At 38.1% G+C, this 24,153-nt stretch overlaps 1 protein-coding gene across 1 annotated transcript in view; it reads right to left on the bottom strand.

The window, feature by feature from the left end:
• Positions 1-24,153, bottom strand: part of Grip1 (glutamate receptor interacting protein 1) — a 607,772-nt gene that overhangs the window by 400,899 nt on the left and 182,720 nt on the right. The window lies entirely within an intron of this gene.

The raw sequence follows: 24,153 nt of genomic DNA, 5'->3' as shown, positions 1-24,153 counted from the left end.
AACTCCGCTTTTAAGTAATAATTAAAGCTGCTGCTGCCCAGGAGTTTTATGCCTTTATAAATATCAACTCAATTCTAAAGAATCTGAGATTTTCTTCAGAAGCTCTGACACCATACCATACCCAATAAAACATAAAAATTTAAATATGTACCTATCATTTATATACTTACAAATGGGCCAAAGTTACCCCCCAAATAAAGTATGTGCCTTTAATTTTTGCTCTAACAATCATTAGCATACAGTTGTTTTTGTTGTTTTGTTATTCTTCTTCTTCTTCTTCTTGTTGAGATATGCTCTCACTAACTTTGCTAAGGTCTCAAATTTGTAATTCTCCTGCTTCTGCCTCCTGAACAGTTCTTTTCAAACAGATACTAAACATTAGTAGTGGACTTTATAGGTACAAAATAAACTAAACTATATCTAGCTCTGTTAGGATTAATAAATAATACTATTTTTTCAGTCTTCTTGGATTGACAGGAGAAAGGAAAAAAAATAAAGCAAGAAGGAGTTCATGAACCAATAGTATTTTAACACTTGCTATATGCTAGCAATCACCAAGCAGGAATATAAATACGGTACTTTTGTACCCTTAATGTGAAGCTTTGTGGAGAGCAGAAAGATAAACAGATTGTATTAAAATGAAAGGTACAACAAGAGCATGCACAGAGGAGAGGCAGTGGAGCCAATGGATGTGAGGATAGGGCAGTCAGGTAAGGGCCCTGGAGGAAAAGAAGTACAGAACCAAATAATCAAGGACATAAAGTGAGGGAAGAGCTGAGCAGGCTGAGAGAGCACTTATAAAGCATGAAGAACAAAATAACAAGGTGGAGCTAGAAATAAGCTGGTTTAACTCAAGTTTACTCATGGCTCTTCATGTCCAGCTTGTGGGACTTGTGCTCTTTAAAACACATTTTGGGGAACACTGTTCTAAGAGATTCGGGGTGGTTCTATTCAGGTCTCCAGCATGCTGTTATACATAGATTTATAATTGGTTAAAAGAACTCTTCAAGTAAATTGTGAAAACTAAACAGTTTCTTCTCTTCATACATTCCTAATATCCTCTGACATACAATCAACTTGATAAATCTTAAAATATAAAAGGAGCCATCTGATCCAACTAAATTCAGAGATCTTGGCAAATAATGAAAAAGTAGATAAAGTTAAATTTCAATGATTGAAAATTGGTAAATTTAATAGTTCTACTTTTTTTTTTTCCCCGGCAGTTGTGGGGCTTGAACTCAGGGTTTGGGCATTGTTCCTGAGCTCTTTTGCTCAAGGTTAGCATGCTATCACTTTAAACAACTTCCTGTTTTGAGAGGTTAATTGGAGAATAAGAGTCTCATGGGCATTTTGTTATTTCCCTTCCCCTTCCCAAATTAGAAAAGTGTATATATACAAGATGCAGGGCACCGACATCAAATACAGTGAAAACAGGGGTTATACTGTGGGGAAAGAGCATACAAAAGAAACAAAAAAATCACTTAGTACACTTTAAATATGTTAAAAGCAATAACAAGAAAGAAAAAACAAGTTGTGTCCCTATCTTAGGGTTCATTTCACTTAACATCATCTTATATGGTCATATGTGCATAGCTTTTGACCTTTTCTGTTTATCTGGTAAGATTATCCTATGGCTTTGTAGTGGAGTTTGAAGTTTGGTATTGATAGTCCTCTAGCACTGTTCTTTCTGCTAAGGACTATTTTCGCTATTCGGGTCTTTTATTGTTCCATATGTATTTGGGGGTTGCTTCTTTTATTTCATTGAAGAAAGAAATTGGAATATTGATAGGTATCACATTGAATTTGTAGATAGTCTTTGGCAGTATTACCATTTTCACGATGTTAATCATCCCAATCCAGGAGCATGGGAGGGCTTTCCACTTCCTAAATTCTGCCTTAATTTCCTTTTTTAGGTAAAAGTTTCATCATAGAGGTATTTCACTTCCTTAGTTAAGTTAACTCATAGGTATTTTATTTTTAGTGGGGCTATTACAAAAGGAGTTCCTTTCCTGATTTCAGCTGCACTCTTCTCATTGTTGACATACAAGAAAGCCGTTGATTTTTGAGGGTTAATTTTATACCCTGCTACTTTGCCAAAAATTTGAATCAGCTTGAGTAATTTGGGAGTGGAGTCCATGGGATTCATTAATAAGGATATAGTTTACCCATTGTAACAATGAGATGTACAAGACACTATGTTGAGGGCTGGGAAAGTGGTAGAGTGCTTGCCTAGCATGCATGAGGCCCTGGGTTCAATTCCTCAGCACCACATAAGCAGGAAAAAAAATCCAGAAGTGGCACTGTGGCTCAAGTGGTAGAGCAGTAGCTTTGCGCTGAAGAGCTGAGGGATAGCATCCAGGCCCAGAGTTCAGGCCCCATGACGAGATTATCCCCCCCCAAAAAAAGACACTATGTTGAAAATGAACTTTACTACTTTGGGAGGGGGAGGGAGGAGTTAGGGAGGTGGAGAGAGAAGGGATGGTAGGGGGAAAACAAAGGAGGAGGTAACAATGCTCAATAGGAAATGTACTCATTACTTATGCAACTGTAACCCCTCTGTACACTATTTTTACAATAAAAACATAAAAAAGACAAAATATTAATTTTAAAAGAGTCTCATGGGGACTTTTCTACCTAGGCTGGCTTTGAACTGTGAACCTCAGATCTCAGCCTCATGGGTAGCTAGGAGTACAGGTGTGAGCCACCAGCACCTCCCTTTTAAATAGCTTTCATATAAGATCATAAAATCAATTTTATGTCTCATAACAATAGGCAGTGTTTGGTAGGACCAATGGTAAATGTTGAAGATAGAAAGTACCTTGTATTTTCCATCTCTGGATTAATTTATCAATCTATGTATTAAAAACAAATACATGCAATACATGAATTAACCCTGAGGCCATGTCCGTGAACATAGTGCAGTTCCTGCCTTTAATGAGTTAATTTGGGGGTAGATGAGGTGAGGCATATCACCATACAAATGCAATATAATGAGACAGGAATGAGAACGTGAGACCATCACAGAAAGAGAAGATTTTAGAGAGGGCCCAAGCTAGTCATGAAGGGTAACGGTGAGACCATCAGAACTGCAGAGAAAATGACAGCAACGGTTCACCACGGGAAGGACAATTAATGTACAGCATGGAAGTGTGACATGGCACACAGAGCATATTTATGGGTCACTGGGGATCTCTGCTTCACTGGAGCATGGGGTCTTATGGAGGAAATGCTTTCCACTGCACTCAGATCAGATTTTCAGGGTCATCCTGTCAACAATCTTTGTCATAGGGCTTTCATTTGTTGTTGGGGGTGATAATGAACTGTGTCACTTTCAATACTATGAAATTACTCAGTTTAGTAAAAGAATGTATACTCTGTGTAGTTAAATAATATGGTTAGTGGGAGATTACTGTGTATGTGAGCAAATCTTTTATTGTAATTTTCAAAATGGTCCATATGTTCTTATCTAAAACAAAGCTCAACATATTTTATAATACATCTGGCACCCTTACTGCTTCTTAGTGATAATTAGCTTTCATCACCCTAAGTTTCATAATCCTGAGATATGTATGTTTAAGGAATTAAGACAAAAGTGAATCTACTCTGTGATATATTCTAGAAGTACAAATCAGCTGGGCTTGGTGGCACACGTCTCTAATCCCAACACTCAGAGGCTCAGATAGGAGGACTGCAAGTTTAAAACCAGCCTGGGTCTCCAAAAACCTACACAAATGTGCATGCACATATGCACACGTGTGGTCACACACAAAACTACACAAAATGACTTCTTTTCCTGCCAGTTTTTGTCTCTTGAAGATTAAAGCTACTACAGTTTCCCTTGAATGGATTACTAAATTGAAGCGTCTACTGTTTTTCTGATAAGCATTTCAATTCCCATGGAGTTAGGAGCAAAATTAAATGGTAAAGGCAGAACATGCTGGTGCATGCCTATAATCTCAGCTACTCACAAGGTAGATCTGGGGAAGATCATGGTTTGAGGAGAGCCCAGGCTAAAAAAAAAAATGTTTGTGTGAGACTCAACAAACAAGCTGGGTGTGGTGGTTCGTGCTGTAATTCCAGTGTACAGCAGATTAAGAAGGAGGATCATAGTCTGAGTCTGGCTCCAGGCAAAAAGTAAAACACTACCTGAAAAACTCAGGTAGAGTGGGGGTGTGGTTCAAGTCAGAGCACCTGCCTAAGAAGTGCAAAGCCCTGACTTCAAATTCCTGTATGGCTACACATGTGTGTATACACACGCGTGTGCTCACGCACACATACACACACACACATTTTTAAAGTGCCTTGCAACAATACCCCCACACAATGCACCAGAAGCTTTTTTTTAGAAACTGACATCTTATCTCTTTCTCCTCACATTTAAAATAAAATCCAATAGCCAGGGAGCAAAAACCACACAAAGCAAGAGAGCTGAGGTTGTAGTACTAAAGACTTTGTATGAAAGGAGTACTGACTGGAATGGAGGGAAGCTCAGCCTCTGGTGTTCTTATCATTGATCTGGTATCACTTTGTTGTTGGTTGTAGGGAAACTTTGATGCATCAGCATTCTTCCATTAAAGACTGAGATCACTGGCTCACTGACAAATGATCATTACACTCATCATGACTCAGTGCTGAACTAGATTTTCGGTTACCTCATCCCCGTGAATTTGTAGTACAGGCATTTTTTGTTCTAAAGATTTCTAAATTACCATGTACCACTTTGCACACTGGGAAAATGAGCCATATTTGGCACATCACTTCACCATTGACATCAGTCAAATAGGTGACAGGCAAAAGCTTTTTTTTTTTGACTCAAATAACAGGTGCAACAAATTGCCTGGAAATATGAAAATGAGGCTTACATGACAAGAACAAACATTCCCTGAACATTTCTTTATAAATTACAACAGTAGCAATCACTATAGACCCCTGAGCTCCTGTAGCACTGGTGTATGATCCATGGGTTTCTCACAAGAAGCACGTTTCATTTTTGCCAAAAGCACAATATTCTGCTCTAAGTCATTTTTCAAACTGCAGTGTTACATTCTGTTTGCAGATGCAAACAGAATGTATAATAATACGTGTATAATATAATGTATAATAATACATGAGTTAACAATAATATAGATTTTTAAAAAAACTTTGATTAAAATAATTTTCTCAGACTAAGCAATAATCCTGAAACCACGAACAAGAAACAGATGCACTTTTCCTTCTCTTACAGAGATGTTAATTTTTATTTTTTATGGAAGACTCATCAAGGAGCTTAGATAAAACAACCAGGACATATATACATACGTATATATGCATACATATAGATACATATATATACACATATATACATACATATATGTACATATATACATATTTATGTATAGGTATATATTGTTATAGATGTGTGTCTTATATATAAATATTGTTGTATGTTGTTATATATGTGTGGGGGGTGGTAATTATACATACATTAACCCCTGAAAATGGTTTGGCTCTTCAAAACCACTGTCAACATGTATAATCCTAAAACCAGTATTATATGGATGGTGAAGAGCCTGTATTACTCAACATTCTAATTAGTACTGACTCCTACTTAGATTTTGCAGAGAATAAATGATGCTTAATTCTTTTGAGTTTAACACTAATACAATTCCATTCTGCCACAAAGTCTTCACATACAGACACTACTTGCAATCTGTTTCTACTTCTTGAAGATGGAAGGGTTTCCTGAGTTCCCCCAGGCACCCTGATGGAGGGCCAGAGAGAAGCACACTTTAAGTGATCATGAATTTCACTCAGGAAGACCTTGTCAGGTCAGGAGCTTCACTAACCTATGGCCAAGTTTTACAGTTTATAAGATTCTCAAATCCTTAGTCTGGAAACTAACTTTCCTTTGTTTTTAACTATCAGGAATTATAAGTATAGACAAGTCATTGAAAAGACCCAGGTTTCTAGGAGGCCACTCAGTGGTAAAATTTAGGCTTTAAACTTTGGCACAGCTGGTTCAACATTCATCCAAATCATCACTGATTGGCTGTGTGAATAACTAACTTTGCAGTGTTTACTGCTTAGAGATATTAATATCTATCTCTCAAAAGCTGTTACAAAGATTAAATGTAAGCTTCAAAACAATGTCTACCAAATGCACAAAGGTACCAGGTAGATATCTCTGTTAGTATCCACTTTGCTGCAGGCATTGGGAAAGTTTTGTTTTGTTTTGTATTGCTTTGTGGTAATGGGGTTTGAACTTAGGGACTTGTACTGGCCAGGTAAGCACTGTATCATTTCAACCATGCTTCAGCCCTAAGTATTTGTTTTGTTTTATTTTTACTATGCTGTCCACCCCCTAACTACAAGCTCAGTGAAGACTGGTGTGAGGACATGGGAAGCTTGGCTATATGCACCAATTGACACATACTAGGCTCTCAGTACCTGCTATGAGTAAGAAAAATGAGGTGGATTTAATATCAGTGCTTCTCAAACATCACTGTGCACATGACTCTCCTGAATGGATCATTATATATATATAATTTTAAATATGTACTCATATTTATATATTATATAAAGTTTGGGTGGGTCCCAAGATATTAAATTCTCCCTATGCACCAATAGAACCATTAGTTCCAGAACTGCACTTCTGGTAACTGATTGCTAGTTTACTTATTTCTCCTAACCCCCTGCTACACAACACTCCATGAAATGGTAATAGTGAGCTGTTGTTTGTAAGCATCTTTTTGTGTGCTTTTGTACTATGTGCAAACACATGTCTTCCACAGCACACAGAAAATGGGTATCTAGATTAATATGAGATAATTGTTTGCTGACTTGACTCTGGGTTATTAGGAAAAGCTACTAAATGAACTCTATCATTAACCTGTATAAAAATAAAGAGTCCCTTGAAAAGCCATCATCAGCTCTACTATGCTTCCAGAGAGCAATGATTATATAACATTCCAGCATAGTATACAGACATATAAATCACCTACATTAAATGCTTTGTACTACCAAAAAGCAGTATTACTCCCCCTACAACAATGTTAACGAAATGGTTATTTATAAATGTACATGCTAGAAGTGTGAACTGGCACAATTGGAAAAAGTTGTCATCCAGTTACCTCACAGTGCCATCTGCTGGACAGCTGAAGATATGCACAAGAAAAATGCAAGATGCCCTCTGGGAAAAACTACATGAAATTTTTCTGCAGCTTTTCAGATTTACACAAACTAAAGCAACTTACTACAGCTGTGCACTGGCTTTTTGAGGGAAGAAGAGGGTTTTATATCTTCTATTCCATTATCCCTAGAAAAAAAGAACCATTTTATGGAAACACACATTTTGCACAATACTAAAGTCTGAACAAAGAAATCCCACATGGCCAATGGAGAATAAAGAATACACACACACACACACACACACACACACACACACACACACATCCATTTTTTTCTGGGCACCACTTGAGTTTACACAAGTCTTCATCAATAAAATACTCATGAATGCAATTTGCAGCAATCCTTACAATTTGCAGCCTCCCTTACAAAAAGAAAAAAAAGAAGAAGAAAGAAATTGGCATAACCAAATAAAAACTCCAAATTTCTATTCTAGTTCAGTTCTGAATGTTGGAAAGACAGCGGGTTTTGCCTAAATCCTTCTTACCAGCATATTTCCAAGGAAATGCAACTTGGTCCTAGTCCAATAATTGAATGAATTTGAAATGGTTTCTAATTTTTCTACCTGAATTAGCACTCAGTCTAGTTCCAAGAGCAGGTCATTTACATTTTGGGCAGCCTTCAATTTTAAAAATTTAAACAGATGTGCGACTTAACTGGATCTATTAAAGAATAATGATTAGTACTATGAAATGTCTACTTGGGGATGTTAGAAAAAATATATAAGTAACCAGGTTCTTTGAAGTAATTTTCCATGGAGAAACCTCGAAGGGCCTCACTAACATTCATCCAATGACTCCAGTGGGGCTCTACTGAGGTTTTCCTAATATTCAGAAGTGGAAAGTATGAATAAAATATGGATCAATAAAGTATCTTATAGGTGCTTTAGAAGAGCATTAAGTGAATTGCCTTAGGTCACAAAGTTCTAATGGTAAGGGAAAAAAATGAACCTGGGACTCCCAGACCCTAGCTTAAAACACTAAAGGCACTTTCTCCTGTGGATTCCATCTTGGGGGCCAACTTCATGATTAATTTAAACAGCTTTGTGGAGCACATTAATTATGTAGGCCATCTAGCCATTCCAAAAGGAGCACATGGCTTACATGCTGTTATGAATGGGACTGGCTTCTTCATGGTGATACCCAGGAGCTCTGAAAGCTACTTCAAGGAGCTTGCCACAGTGCCATGAGTTGGGGAGAGGAAGGAGGAGGAGAAGCAGGGTAATGACACAAATTTCTCAATGGACTGTATTGTTTCATCTTATAGGGTCTCCTCCGTAGACTAGGAAAATTGACCTTTCTTCCAATTGTCAAATTCCACTTCCTCCCTGTCTTTGTTTCTTTTTTCTTTTCTTTTATTGTAAAAATACTGTACAGAGGGGTTACAGTTACATGAGTAAGGCAATGAATACATTTCCTATGGAGCATTGTTACCCCCTCCTTTGTTTTTCCCCTACTATCCTTCCCCTTCCCACTTCCCCAACTCCTCCCTCCCACCCCCCAAGTTGTAAAGTTTGTTTTCAACATAGTATCTTGTATGTCTCATTGTTACAATGAGTCTACCTGTATCCTTTTTTCAGTATTTTGTTATTTCCCTTCCCCTCTCCAAGTTAGAAAAATGTATATACAAGATGCAGGGCACCAGAATCAAATACAGTGAAAACAGGGGTTATACCATGAGGGAAGAACATACAAAACAAACAAAAAAATCACATAGCATGTTAAAAACAGCAGAGACAAAAATAAAACCTCTTGAGTCCCTATCTTGGGGCTCATTTCCCTTAGCATCATCTTATATGGTTATATGTACATAGCTTTCGACCTCTTCTGCTTGTCTGGTAAGATTATCCTAGACATATACTAGTTATTGCAAATAAGGGAAACCATGGGACCTATGTTTCTTTGGGTCTGGCTTACTTCACTTAATATAATTTTCTCCAAGCCTTTCCATTTCCTAACAAATGGTGTGGTGTCATTCTTTCTGATGGAGGCATAGAATTTGTGTGTGTGTGTGTGTGTGTGTACCACATTTTCTTGATCCATTCATCAGTCTTAATCACCCGCAGAGGTTTCCTCCTTTAAATTTTTATGAACTGAGGGTTGCCTGATAGCATAGCAAGGGAGTGTGCAAGGGAGACCAACCACCAGACTCCATCTCTAGGAATGGGTAAGGCAACACGACTCTTCTCTTCCACATCCTAAGAACTCCTGGTATGCAGCAGTTTCAGAAGAATTCAATAAGAATTCTGTGAGCAAACTTTTATATTGCATGCTGATAAAAATTTAAACATAAAATACACTACTATGATTGAAAGGCCAAAAGAAAACTAGTATAAGCAAACTGGTTAGGAAAAAAACTTATTGATTGGAAATACAGCATCAGAAAAAGGATAATCTTTTAATTATATTTGTGGAAGTCTCAAGTCAAAACATGACTCTCCTCACCTGAAATGAAACTATGGCTGACTCTCTTCCTTTTTCTTAATCCATATTAAATTACTTACTGTTTCTTGGGGCTTCTGCAAGTTTTTAGCTTCATTCCATGGATCCTATCATCATTCATGTATACATACACTGAACAAATATCTATGAAGATCAACTATGGGCCATTCATTGTTCTAGGTGATAAGAATATAGTTGTGTACAAGATAAACAAGTCTCTGTTCTTGTGAGTTGAATTCTAGAAGAATGAGACAGTTATCCTACCAGTATATTTCATAAGTAAAAATGCATAGGAGGAAATATGATTTATTATATTATATACACCAAATCATAGAAGGAAAGATAGAGCAAGGGAAGGAAGCAGGTGTAGATAAGTGATGAAGGAAAGTATTTCTAACCAGATGCTATCTGAATAAAGATCTGGAGGAAGCAAAGGAGAGATCGGCGTAGTGGTTTGGAGGAAGTGCATTCCAAGCAGAAAAGCAGTTGGAAACGCAAATGCAAATGTAGTAAGAGATATATGTTCACAGTGTTCGAGGAATAGCTAAGGGGCCAGGTGGTGCACCAGCAGAAACAGGAAGCAAAATAGGAACAGAGACCAAAAGATAAAGAGCTACAGATCAAACATGGTAAAGGGTAGGACTAGGTTAGAATGTCCCTACTGTCCAATACTGGATAAGCTCTGGCTTGATTCCTTGAACCACACTACCACTCACAGAGAATGGCTTTAGCCAGGAACCCCCTAAGCAAACCACATTAATAAGAACAGGATCTCCTTGCCTCCTCTGCCACCTCAACCAGTAATCAGTTCCAAGGTACATTCTTTACCTACTTGCTTTCTTCCTTCCTTCCTTCCTTCCTTCCTTCCTTCCTTCCTTCCTTCCTTCCTTCCTTCCTTTATTCCTTTTCTCCCTCCTTCCCTCCCTCCCTCTCTTCCTTCCTTCTTTCTATTTTTCCTCTCATAATGACATTTGTCAAAACTATATTTCCATTTGAAGTACATGACTCATCTCTCCACTCTAAACTCCTAGATACTATTTTATGTCTTTATTGTTACTATAATTTACTGTTAGTCTTACACTGAATAAATGCCCTTTAAACTTTAAACTAGATTTACAATGTTATCAGTTATCAATAGCATAATCTGACTACATAGGACAATTTTTAAAGGCTTATTTATATTTTGGAAAGTGTTTATTTTTTAAGTCAAGCTCCTTGTTACTCTGGTGATCAAATCCAGAAAACTACTGTTGCATCGAACACTTCTGTATTTCTCATCGCTTCCCTATGGTGTGGATCTAGATATTTCACAGTTGGCTAGAACTGTTACCATCTTAGAACTACATAAACTTTTTTGTAATAAAGTGTGCTATAATACAATTTGGCCACCAGTGCTGATGAATTTACAAGCACCTTTAAAAAGTCAGTGACCAGGAAATTGTATTGTTTGTACATGTCCCAGGCCACAGTTAATTTTCAAATTAAAAGTAATGATCTGCTGTGTTCAATGAATAAGAGAATAATGGAACATCTGGAATAGGAAATGAAAAGATAAAAACCCAGCAAGTTGAAAATTTGGTTTTCAATACTTTAGCTCAAAGAAGCATAGCAAGATGATTATTGCTCTAAAATTCAATGTGACAAAGTTCATGTTGACTCTAACTTTATTTTTACTAGCAGTTTGATTTACATTCTTGTTTGTATATTTAGGTTAAATGGAAATTTTTGTAATGAAATTTTGGTTTAAGTAAAAAACAGTTCCTACTCACAGAAAGTTATTCTTTCCTTAAAATTATAACTTTTCTTATATATGAAATGTAAAATATGTTAAAAGTAGAATGACAATAAAAGAGACCTCCTAAAGTAGATCTTTGCTTAAGCTTTTTTAATATATAGAAATAAATGGTTCCTTTCTATCTGCAGAAGGGCATCATTACCCTGATATGTGTATATGTATATATATATATATATATATATATATATACACACATATATATGCATGTATATAGGTATATATGTATATATGTTAAAAGGTCAGCAACACATTCTGTTCATCACTCCATCCATCTACTTTTCCAACTATCCGCCTGTATCATTTTTTTCTCCTATGTTTAAATCTTCAACACAAAAACATCTTCTTATCCAATATTGCAATATTTAAAGCAAAACTTTAGAAATTTAAATTTCATGGTTATCTTCCTAAATTCTCAGATATTGATCTTTTGCCAGCAATTTTCCTATTTGCATTTCTCTCTGACCCACTTTGCTCTCTTCCCTAAAGCTAACCTCCTCTATCTATAGGTAATTCTCTTTTCCTTTCTATAAAGCCATAGAAGGAGATTTAAATGAATTATATAACTATAATTGAATTCTGTGTAAAGCAACAAGTGAAGAAGGAACCAAAGACTTTGTTTGGCAGCTCGTCCTGGGCCTTCGCGTGTGACATTCATAGATGTCACCAACTTGGGGTTTTTTGCCAACATTTTGTCCAGGTTAAAAAAAAAAAACACATAAAATACCCTGTATTTGTTAGTAATGAATTAGTAAGAAATAAATAGAGAATCCTTTCCTCAAAATAACTTTTTAAATAAAGCAATTCTTTCATATTGTGCAGTTAAAAAACAACAATAACTAAAATTTGCCATTCCAGGATGAACATGCATAATCCTTCACTAAAATGATTCAATACCAGAAAAGCTTGAAATTCTGAATTAGCATCATTGTTTTTATCATACATTTAAAAATATATAAACTTCAAGCATGTAGAGTATAGCATTAGGCAAGGTTAGGGTAAGTAAAGAGAAGGTCAAGGATACACAGGAGTTTTTAAATGCTTTTGTTATCTTTTATTTTGAAATTGGCTAGTGGATGCATACATAATACTATTTTTTTTTCAGGCAGGAAAGGAAGTTTATTTACCGAACTGCTGCCGCCGCCATGCAATGCATGATGGAGAGGCATAAGGGGTAGGAGGGGGGAGGAGAAAGGGGCGACCTACCTCTGGGCCAGGACTTATCTAGGCCAGGGACAGGAAGAGGTGTGGCCAGGTGGGGGAAAGGTGTGGCCACACTGGATCTGGATGTGACTTCAGGCTCTAGGACCCTCCTAAGGTCAGATGGGAGGCGTGTGACCAGAGGTGGCCCAGGATGTGAAGTAGCAGGAGGGGAAGGTGACTGCTTCCAGGTCTGCCAGTTTCCTAGGTAACAGATACTGGGCAGAAACTTAGCCAAGAGGGAGGGAGGTTCAGACCTTACATTCCAGCCTTTTTTTTTTGGTCCAGTCGTGGGGCCTGAACTCTGGGCCTGGGCGCTGTCCCTCAGCTCTTCAGCTCAAGGCTAGCGCTTTACCACTTGAGCCATAGCGCCACTTCCAGCTTTTTTTCTTTTTTTGCTTATGTGGCACTGAGGAATTGAACCCAGGGCCTCATGCATGCAAGGCAAGCACTCTACCACTGAGCCACCTTTCCAGCTCAACATTCCAACCTTTTGATAATTAGGAAAAAGGGCAAAGATTCTCTCTGGCTACTTCCTGCTGACAAGGGGCATCTACAGTAGGGGCAAAAGGCTGAGATGTGGTCCCCTCTGGGAGAAGCAGCAGGCAGAAGCTGTCACTTGGTGGGCGAGAATCCTTAGATGAAGTCTGGAGAGGCAAGTCTCTTAAATGAAATATGGAGAAAGTCTCATGAGACATTGAGGGGCTGGAAAAAAAAATACTAGAGAGCAAATAAATGGCAAGAGGAAGGACTTGGGGCTGAAAATGTTGGTAGAAATGTCCCTAGCTACTTCTGATATCCGGCGACTAGGTAGAGGAGAAGTCAGGTAACAAAGGCAAGAATATAAATTCCTGTCCAGTTAATAGGCAGACTGGTATGGACATTAGATGGGCAGGCTTCTTCTACTGACCTCCCGGCTCTGGTTCATTTTGAAAGGGCAGGCACAAAGCTGCTGATGTGACATCATCTCCTCTTACTCCTCTCCATGTTCCCTTGTTCCCCAGACTGGCTGAGTCTAGGTGCTCATTGCCGGGATGGCTTGTCCCAGTTGGTATTCAAGAAGGTTTGAACTCAAGGCCTGGGCACTGTCCCTGAGCACTTATGCTCAAGGCTAGTGCTCTACCACGTTGCATTACAGTACAACTTTCCAGTGCTTGCTGGTTAATTAGAGATAAGAGTCTTAAGCCATGCTTCCAGCCTGGATCTTTGCAGATTAGTTGAGAGATGGAGTCTTAGGGATTTTTCGGCCTGGGCTGGCTTTGAACTACAATCCTTGCCACAGAAGCCCTTTATTATTTCCAATTAAAGCAACAAGGAGATCAAGTAGAATAAGTAGAGTTTACCTGGTTCTTATCAAGAATTGACCAACAAATATTCTGCAATGACAAAATTCGTTAGATGTGATGAGAATTTTAGCACAGATACAGTATTGATTTCTTTCTGGTAACCCTAACAGTGCTTAAGTTAAGCAAAGTTACAGAAAGAGCCTTAGCTTTTACAAATCCAAAGCAATCTTTCACTAGGAAATCAGCATCATATGATGAAATCAAGTGAGACTCCAGTCTACTTTTACCATGGTGGAGGTAGTCAGGATGGTCTAGGCTGGAGTGAGGCCTGTCTTCCAGGTTGGAAGAGATAGACTGGATCTGTACTGCATGTAGACTGGCTGGCACTGAACTACGAATCCAAACTGAACAAACTTCAGGAATCTCAGACAATGTAAGCCAAATAACTTGATTACAATGCCAGATAACAAGTTTACACAGACACAGACATACACATATAGGCATGAATCAAGTTGAGGTCGGTGCAAAATCGAGTTGGCACAAAATAGCAGTTGAACTCCCATGATGCCAAGATGGCACACCCACCACATGGTCAATGCTAGAGAGGACTAATGATTTTGACAGTGAGGGTGCATTGCTTATAGCACACATGGAGCTTCAGGTTCCACACCCACTACAAAGGCAGAGGAGGGGTGCCGCAGGGGAGGGGGCCTTACAGAAGAGGGGGCAGGGGGGGGCCTTACAGAAGAGGCCACAGAGGAGGGCCTCACACAGGAGGCCACAAAGGAGGGGATACCTTGTGGGGGAGATTGCAAAAGAGGGGGTACCTCACGGGGGAGGCCACAAAACAGAGGGGGCCTTGCTGGGGAGGCCACAAATGGGGGGTACACCTCACTTGGGAGGCTGCAAGAGAGGGGAGGGCCTCACAGGAGAGGCCACAAAACGGGGTGTACCTCGCTGGGGATGTTACTCACAGGGGAGGCTGCAGAAGTGGATGTAGTAGTAAGCTTGATGGAAGGTTAAGAGTCAGATGAGACCCAACTCTTAACCCACCATGTGGCCAAGATAGCAAGTTTCTGAAAAAACGCAAAGAAAACCTACACAAATGGTAACTCTGACAACTTTCAAACCTAGAATGGCTAGCCTTTGAAAGGGAACCTAGAGGGGGGTCCCTGGGACCCAGCCTGAGTCTTCAGGGCACAAGCCAAAATGTTGTAGAAAAGAGAAAGTGAGAGATAGGGAAAGTTAGACATGATTAGCAGAAAGCAAAGAGAACCTGAAAGTAAACAGACTTCTGACCATTTACCATTGCAGTGGCAAAAAACTGTTTACATCTGAGAATGGCATAAAATTAGGTGCTCTGGCTTTCCAGGGAGCGCAGGAGGCATTTCAAAGGGGTTTCACGGCTCGGGCGTGATTGACAGCACCCCATTAAATGTGTAGGAGAGTCAGTCTGGTGAGTGAAGTAGAGCTGACCGGGTAGAAGCGGCGTCCCGACTTCCCCCAGAGCCCTCTAGAGAGAAATGGCCAAGCCCCCAAAACCAAGCATCCTCAGCTTCAGAGGTGACCTACCGGCCTTTCGGCTAAAGGCCGTAGGAGCTCTCTGGCATGGCGCCACGTCTGGACAGTCTGAGACTGAGCAACAGAGAACCGTAAAGAGTAGATTCAGTCACCAGAATAGAGAAATGCTGTGGACGTGGATGTGAAGGCCAGCAATGGTTTTGGTGAAAAGTCTCGCGTGGTGTCTCAAGGTAGTTCGGTTCACAGAAAAGGGGTGGTTAGGAAATTCTAACATTTCCAACTCAAAAACCCCATCCGAGTCACGGCACCATATGTAAGGTATATTAACTAGGTAGGTTTCATTAGGTAGCCGATGAAGAGAACACCATGTGCTATTCAGGCAGGAAAAGAAGTTTATTTACCAAACGGCTGCCGCCGCCATGCATGGTAGAGAGGCATGGCTGAAAAGGAAAAGGCTGTGGGGGGCGGGGAGGGAGCCATAATACTATTTTGTTCTTCACACATATACTATCTTATCTACATCTAATTCATAATACAGACAAAATTACTAAAGCCCATCCTTTGAAAAAATTTCAGTTGATGTTATTTGCTGAGAAATGGCACACTCATTTTCTATAGGCAAATCTGATTAAAAGCAAATCCATCACAAGCTATATATAGTTCCAAAGAACTTAATGCTTGATAAAGATGCTTTGTAACTTTTTTGTAAATTAGTGATTTTAAAAACCTTTTAAGTCAGTGACTATAAAAAACACTTAATCTGCTGGGCACCAGCGCTCACACCGATAATCCTAGCTATTCTGAAGGCTGATATCTGCGGATCATGGTTCCAGGCTAGACCAAGCAGGGAGACTCTTATCTCAATTAACCGCCAAAAAGCCAGAAATGGAACTTTGACTAAAGTGCTAGTACACTAGCCTTGAGAAAAAAAGCTCAGGGTCATTGCAACAATGATACCCATAAGAGAGTATATTGGAATTCAACTTTACAACTTTGGGCAGGGGGAATGAGGGAGGTGGGGAAGGGAAGGGCTAGTGGGAGAACAACAAGGGAAGGGGTAACAATGCTTGACAAGATATGTACTCATTTCCTTATTCATGTACAGCATCTTTATAATAAATAAAAATTTTTTAAAAGGTCAGGGTCAGCACCTAGGCCTGGGTTCAAACCCAGGACACACTCTCTCGCTCTTTCTCTTTCTCTCTCTATCTCTCTGTCTCTGTCTGTCTCTCTCTTTCTCTCTTTCATACACACACACACACACACACACACACGCACACACATACACACACACACACAGAGCACATGACTCCATATACAACAGGTTCTTGGTGAATGCCACTGAAGATAAAACAGAGAGTAACACAAGCATCATCCTGCCAGAATTCGTTCTGAAGAGTTTGGCATTATTAGACTATACTCAATTTTCAATCTCATATGTGTAAAAGAATATGATAATTTTTCTACATCATATTATGTAACTACAGAAATGAGAATTAGGAAGTAATGGTTGGTAAAAATAAAATAATACTTGTCACATAATTAATGTCTATGTATAACCTATAATAGAAAGACTGCTTAAAAATCCAACATAAATAACTAGTGTATATCTCAAGTAGTAGACCACTTGCCTAGTAAGCATAAGGCCATGAGGTAAAAACCCAGCACTGTGCCTCCTCCAAAAAAAAAAATCCAAGATGTGGTTTATTTTATTTAAGCAAAGGATACTATTAAAAAATTGGGAGCTATTGGGTGGGGGGTAGGGGGGAGGCTGGGAAGGGAGGTGAAGGGTAAACAAAGGAGGAGGCTGCAATGCTTGGTAAGAAATGTATGCATTATCCTGCCCATGTAATTGTAACCCCTCTGTACAGTATGTTCTCAAATAAAATAAAATTAAATTAAAAAAAAAATTAAAAAAATTGGGAGCTTGTTAAAAATGGACATGAAACGTATTTGATCACAAGACAAAATGAGAACTGTATGCTGATGACCAGAAAGTCCACAGTGTAACAGGAAGACATTTCCTCCAGCAACCATGGAGCCTCAGAAGCCACACTGAGACAGAGGAGAGTGCGTTTCCTATAGAAAGAGTACCTATGTGATAGAGATAAATAGGAAAGGAGACGATTCACTGAGGCATCATTTGGCAGATACTTTAGATGTCACCCCAACCAATCTGATCAAAACTACAATACATAGATGCGATTCTGTTCACACAGATGAAAGAATTGTAGTTCTAAAAAGTTAGAAAGGAATCTCAATGAGACATAAAGTTATAACCAGGATTCAAATTCAGGTATCTTTGACTCTAAACCCTATAATATTTTTACCACACCACTCCAAGAAAAGAAGGTTTCCAAATAATCGTTTAGGTGGGAGATAAGAAGGGAAGTTATCTACCCTGTAAAGTGGTAAACACAAACAACATGGAAATTCAAATATTTTTATTTGAATTCTTATTGCCAGAAACTATTAGGAAAATATCTGAAAGCTAACATCCCATTTTGAAACAGAGAGGTCATTAATGTTAAGAATAAATTACATTCACGGTCAAATTGACATGGTGAACATGAACACCAGGAAAGGCTTTCTGAATGAGACATTGAAGTACGTGGCCAAAAGGGAAACCTGCCATTGGAAAATTATCCTTATAAATACATATGGAGGCTCATTCCATGTCTATCATTGAAGAGGGGCTCGAGAAATCTACAGCTGTAATCAGAACTTTCATGCATGGTGACAGGCAGGCTGCACAAGTTCAACACTCCAGAAATAACTTCTCAGACATCTCTTTGCAGCCCACTGCAGAATGTATGCACCTATCTTACCATCTCTAACTAGCGTTAAGCCATTTAGCAAAGGTTATTGCTTTTGGAGCTTATATTCTCCAACAGCCTAGCATACTGACTTGTACTTAATCACTATTCAATATTTCTTGAATTGCATTAACCCATGACCACATAAATAGTCCCACTTTGGGGCAGAAAGATAACTGTGGCTTCTACTGAAAAAAAAATACTACTGCAGTGAGCTACAAGATTAAAACTGGTTTGTAGCCAAGAAAACTTGTGCGAAGACCTATCCAAATGAATTGCATAGTGCCTAGGAAAATGTTTTGTCAAGGGGGAGAAGAAAATAGGCTCACAGCTATAAACCAGTAGAAAAGATAAAAATATAATTTCTGTAGATGAAGTTAATAGCAAAGCCTGTATCACAACTGACCTTAGTTAGTAATTCTTAAAAACATAAACCATCTGGCTGAGAAAGCCATAAACTGTTGAAGATTGAAAATAAGAAAGTGTCAACTGATGCACATAAATGGCAAAGAAAATGGCAAAAATGCTGAGTGGAATGGAAGATGACAGATGTGTGTCACTGAAGGCAAGTAATGGCTGAAATACAAAACATTTAGGACCAGCCACTGGAAGCCACTAGCAACAACTTAAGGAAATGAAGAAGGCATAAAGAGCTCAGTATTTTCCATTCATACAAGTCTATCAGAAAGCAGTGGTAGGAATTCTTTTCTCTTGCACTAAATCTAGATTTCATATCATTATCACTGCCACCACCATCATCATTCAAGTTCACACCATACTAATAGATAGGAACTAAAGAGTAGGAGGCTCTTCCCCAGAATAAAAGATAAAGACTGCATAATTAAGCTGATTTATTTCATCTCTTTTAGTAATATTCACCAACTCTATAGTTTGCCAGATAGGGATTTTTGTCGGCAGAAACTTTAAATTATCCTAAGGTTGGGGTAAAGTTGTGTGTGTGTGTGTGTGTGTGTGTGTGTGTGTGTGTGTGTGTGTGTGTGTGTGTGTGTGTGTGTTATCCCTTACATATATATATATATATACATAAATATGTACACATATACATAATCTACACAATTTTCTTATGATAAAATCTTTTATGATTAAAGTTAAGTTTTCTCCTAGCTAAAATCTAAACTGATACATTCTAGGAAACCAGACAAACAAATCTACTACTACAACTACTACTACTACTACTACTACTTCTCCTCATTGTCATCATGATCATCTACTAATAGGTCCAGGCACTATTACTGGATATAAACTATCTAATGCACAGTTTCTATAGTTAGAAATGTACAAATTTCTTCTTTAAGTTTTTCAATATATATTTTGTCTACAAACAGAGAAGGCTTTGCTGAAGTATTATTGTGCAATTGACAACAATGCTTTCTTACATACTGCTATTTGTCACGTTAGTGAGTTTTCAGTTACCTATGCTATAAAATAAGTTACCCCAGAACCTGTGACTTAAAATATTCTATTATGCTCACAGATACTGGATCAAGAACTTGGCTATAGCATAGAAGAGGCATCCTACTTCTGCTCCTAGATATGGAACTTGAGCAGAGAAGAAATGAAGGATGATTCATTGTTGAGAGTTGGAAGCATTTAGTAATCTCTTCTCCCATGATCTCCTCACTGCCTGGGCTTGTTAGACTCAAAACAGGCAAGTGATTCAGGTACCCTATGGTGGACTTTCTGCTCATGTGGGCTTCCTCATAATATGGTGATCTTAAGGAAATCTGACTTGTTATTTAGCAGCTCAAGGCCCACGGGAGTATTGCAATAAATAAGGCAGAAGATGCGTCTTCTTTTATGACCCATCTTACACACCATGTGGTGGTGAAGTTCTGTTGGTCAATGCAGTCACAAGGGATAGGGATCAAGAGATGAATCAGACTTTACCATCCGGTGGGTCAGCAACAACAATGCATTGTGGAAGAACATACGGAATACAGATATTGTTACATGCACACAAATTTTACCAAAGTAATGCTGGCAAAATTCATTCTGAATCCACAAATTAATCCTTATAACCTCCAAAGTCATAGTAAGTTTAGACTTCTTCAAGTATAGGTCCCAGAAAGATATGATAAAATTCTTAACACTGATTTCCATTTTTCATCCATTGTCATATGATTTGACTGTGGAATACCCAATTATAAGAATCTGGTGAGTACTTATAATGCAATAGTAAAATCTCTCAATTATAGCTCAAATTAATATGTCATTTATTGTTTCTTCCAGCTTTAAGTCCCTGTTACTACTGTTCCTCTGCAAGAGTTCAGGCTCTCCTGCAAAAGCTTGTGTTTGCTTTCAGAACACTGTGGTGAATACAAAATCCTTTGATAAAAGGATTTTTATGATGCTCATGCATTTCCTCTAGTTTTATAGATGGAAGATGGTGTTGATAATGGCACAATAATTTATATCAGACTCACTGAGCAGATCATTGAAGCTTGAGTTTTCCATTGAAAAATGTGACTATGTTACTCTACATTTTTAACACTACTGCCAAGAAAATGCATTGAAATTCTTCCTGGTTCCCTTTTAGGCAAAAACAAGTATATCTTAAGATTCTTGAAGGACATTTCTCCTCTTCAGCATGTGATCTGGAAGAGATATATGCCAGTTTGAGATAAAGACTCATCAGTTATTCTCTGGATAAATTTAAAGGCTTTGGCTATCTGATTGCGAAGGTAACACCTGAGATCAATTACTCTGAAAGTACCAATCCTTGCAAAGAAAATCTATCCTTTTTTAATGGAATGTGCATTTTTCCTCAAACCCAGGCTTCTCTTTTTCCCACTGATCTGTAGCTCAATACATTTGGATAGGGGCTGGTCAAAAAAAAATATTGACATGACTCTTACAATTAAATACTGCTTCCATAAATTTATAGTTCATGTACCAAAATGCTGATCCTTTAATTTTTGGCTAAGTTTTTAGATTTTTAAACCTCGATGTTCATGAGCTGATTATCATGTTCACATTTTAAGATATACTATATTTCCTACAGATATCTCAACAGAACAAATAACAGTATTCATTAAGCTGGGAACCATATCTACTTATTATATTTCCTAAGCATAGCACAGTACCTCATATAGTATCTGATACAGATTTGTAAATGATGGCAATGGTTGATTGAATAAGTAAAAGAATTATGAAATGCCATTCTTCAGTCACCTTGTCTTCAAGGGGTCTTCATTTATTACCTCATGAACTTGATCAGTCTTACCCTAAAAATAAATATCACACTGCTACAAAATGAGACATGAGCTTTTAGAAGAAACACTTGCTCACATCTGATATTTGCTATCATTTACTTTCTACCAAAAAATATGTAACTTTGAGCTACGTATCCATAAATGACAATTGACTGCATTGAACAATTGGATGCCTTGCACCGATGTTCCCTGTTAAGATAAAAGGAAGTGGCCTGTATATGGTTAAACAGCGATAAAGTCACATCTCTATGTAAGCACCTCTGTAGTTGCAAGGTTTCATCTATTGCATAGGCTTCTTGACAAACATTGCACATCCACCATAAAAATAAAATCTGGCATCATTGCTACTTAGTCAGTAATTAAATTCCCTGCACATCCAGAATTTTGCTTGTATGTATGCTTTAATAATGAGGTTGTCTTGAAAGCTGTTGAAAGGTACTGGAAGACTTCATTGCTTAACAAAGTCTGCCTATTATCCCTTCACTCTGCAGATTTACTAGGCTCAGTCATCCATCATATTGTGGTGCTTTAACTGGTTACAAATTAAACAGGAAAAGTAATAAGAAAAGAAAACTAATTTTCCTAGACTACCCTAATCCTGCCAAGCATAAAAATGTACTTAACTCAGAAAACTGCTGAGAGATTAATATAGAATCTGTGTGCTACTAAAGAAATCATCACAACTGCTAAGTTCTGGGAATACAGCCCCCGCAAAGTGAAAGAAAGTATTTCATTCAGAAATAGTGGCACAATAAAACTTAGATATTTATTCCCTACCCATATAAAAGGACTTTAGTAGTATTACTTCATTTAAAGTCATGTATGCAGACCTCGAGTGTACCAGTGAAGAAAGAGCTTCACTTGCCAGGCAATTTAAATTTTAGTGTTTGCTAACATGAAAAGAATGGACACTTAAAACCAACAAACAAATCTGCCAGAATTATAATAAGGATCAAACTGGAATAAGATCTATACGCTTAACAAAAGCTTAAGTTGTTAGAAATAAAACTAAAAATGTACAAATCAAATGTAAAAATTTTAGAAAGGGTATAGTCTGCAATCACAGCACTGAAGGAAGGCAGGAAGGCAGGAAAATCTGGAGTACAGGCTCCTCGGGTACACAAAAGGACACTCTGGGATGCAGAATAAAAGTCTTTATAAAAAAAATAATAAACCTGTTTCCACTGTATTTGATTCTGATGTCCTGAATCTTGTATATAGATTTTTCTAATTTGGGGAGGGGAAGGGAAATAACAAAATGCTGAAATAAGGTAGGATGACCCACTGTAACAATGAGATGCACAAAACACCATGTTGAAAATGAACTTTAGAACTTCGGAGGGTGGGGAGAAGTTGGGGAGATGGGGAGGGAAGGGATGGTAGGGGAAAAACAAAGGAGGAGACAACGCTAGATAGGAAATGTACTCATTACCTTACTCAAGTAACTGTAATCCCCTCTGTGCAGCATTTTTACAATAATAAAATATATATATATATATATATATATATATATATATATATATATATATAAAACAACAGCAACAGGACAGTGACTGACACCTGTAATCCTGCTACTCAGGAGGCAGAGATGGGGAAGATTGAAGCTCAAGGTCATTTTGGATTAAAACACAAGATTCTAACTGATTAATATAACTAAAACAAGAGATGATTTAAGTTGTAGAGCATCTGCCTGGATCTGAATCCAAAGGTCAATCCCCAGAACTGAAAGGAAAATAAATCCAAATTTGTATATTTCTATCACTGCCATGGTTGTCATAATTATCATCATCATTAGTATCACAGTTATGTGTTTTTAAAAAACTCACTTCATTACTAGGATTTTAAATATGTTTTTTTTCTGAGTTAATCTCTGAAACTAACCTACAAGTTGGGTTCTATTATGACTTGTGGTTTACAGTTGAAGAAACATGCTAGTTAATGCAGATTAACTAGCACAAATTATTTGCCTAAGCCTGGTGATAGGTAGGTTAAAGTGTTACAAGGTCTGATTCTACACCTCCTCAGAATTATCATGTCTAGATGTTCTGACAAGAGTACTGATGGTGCATAGTGGCTACACACTTAGCAAAGCTGTTGGGTAGCTGATGAGCCTCATGAACTTTAACTAGTTGTGTGACTACTTTCCTGTAGCTGCAACTTCTCTATTTTCAAACCCCTTAGGGAGGTAGTAGGACAGGGGAGCGACTTGCAAATAGGGCACCAACCACTAGAGAGCAATGTGGACATTTCCTGGGAGGTGGGATCAGAGTGATACATGTTTGGTGAGCAAAGTTAGCCACGTAGGTGGAAATGAGTAGGGTAACTCCACAAAAGCAAAAGTGGCTCCAAGTTCTTCAAGAGTCCCCAAATATTCCACAGACATTCTGGTATTCAATAACTCTTGATGTAATTCTTCAAGCCTACAAAGAACTCATTTTTTTTTTGTATGTAAGTCCAAGACATGTTTTACTTTTTGCTATATTAATATATTCAGCTTTGCATAGGAATACAATTTAATATATGTGGCGGGGGGGGGGGAACAAGGTGTGAATGAGTAAACTGGCTTCATTTGGTAGTTTTTCATTGAGAGTCACCATTAACAGATTATCAATTGTGGTACTTGAGTTGCTGATATTACACTCTAGCATCTCAGCAGCCTTTATGGTTACATCATTCATGGTGACTATTTATGGGCAACCA

This window comes from Dipodomys spectabilis, unplaced genomic scaffold, assembly GCF_019054845.1.
Source record: "Dipodomys spectabilis isolate Male_0828 unplaced genomic scaffold, ASM1905484v1 ptg000234l, whole genome shotgun sequence".
In the NCBI taxonomy this organism is placed as follows: domain Eukaryota; kingdom Metazoa; phylum Chordata; class Mammalia; order Rodentia; family Heteromyidae; genus Dipodomys; species Dipodomys spectabilis.
The sequence above is the reverse complement of the archived record's forward strand: the minus strand, read 5'-3'. Positions and strand labels throughout refer to the sequence as shown.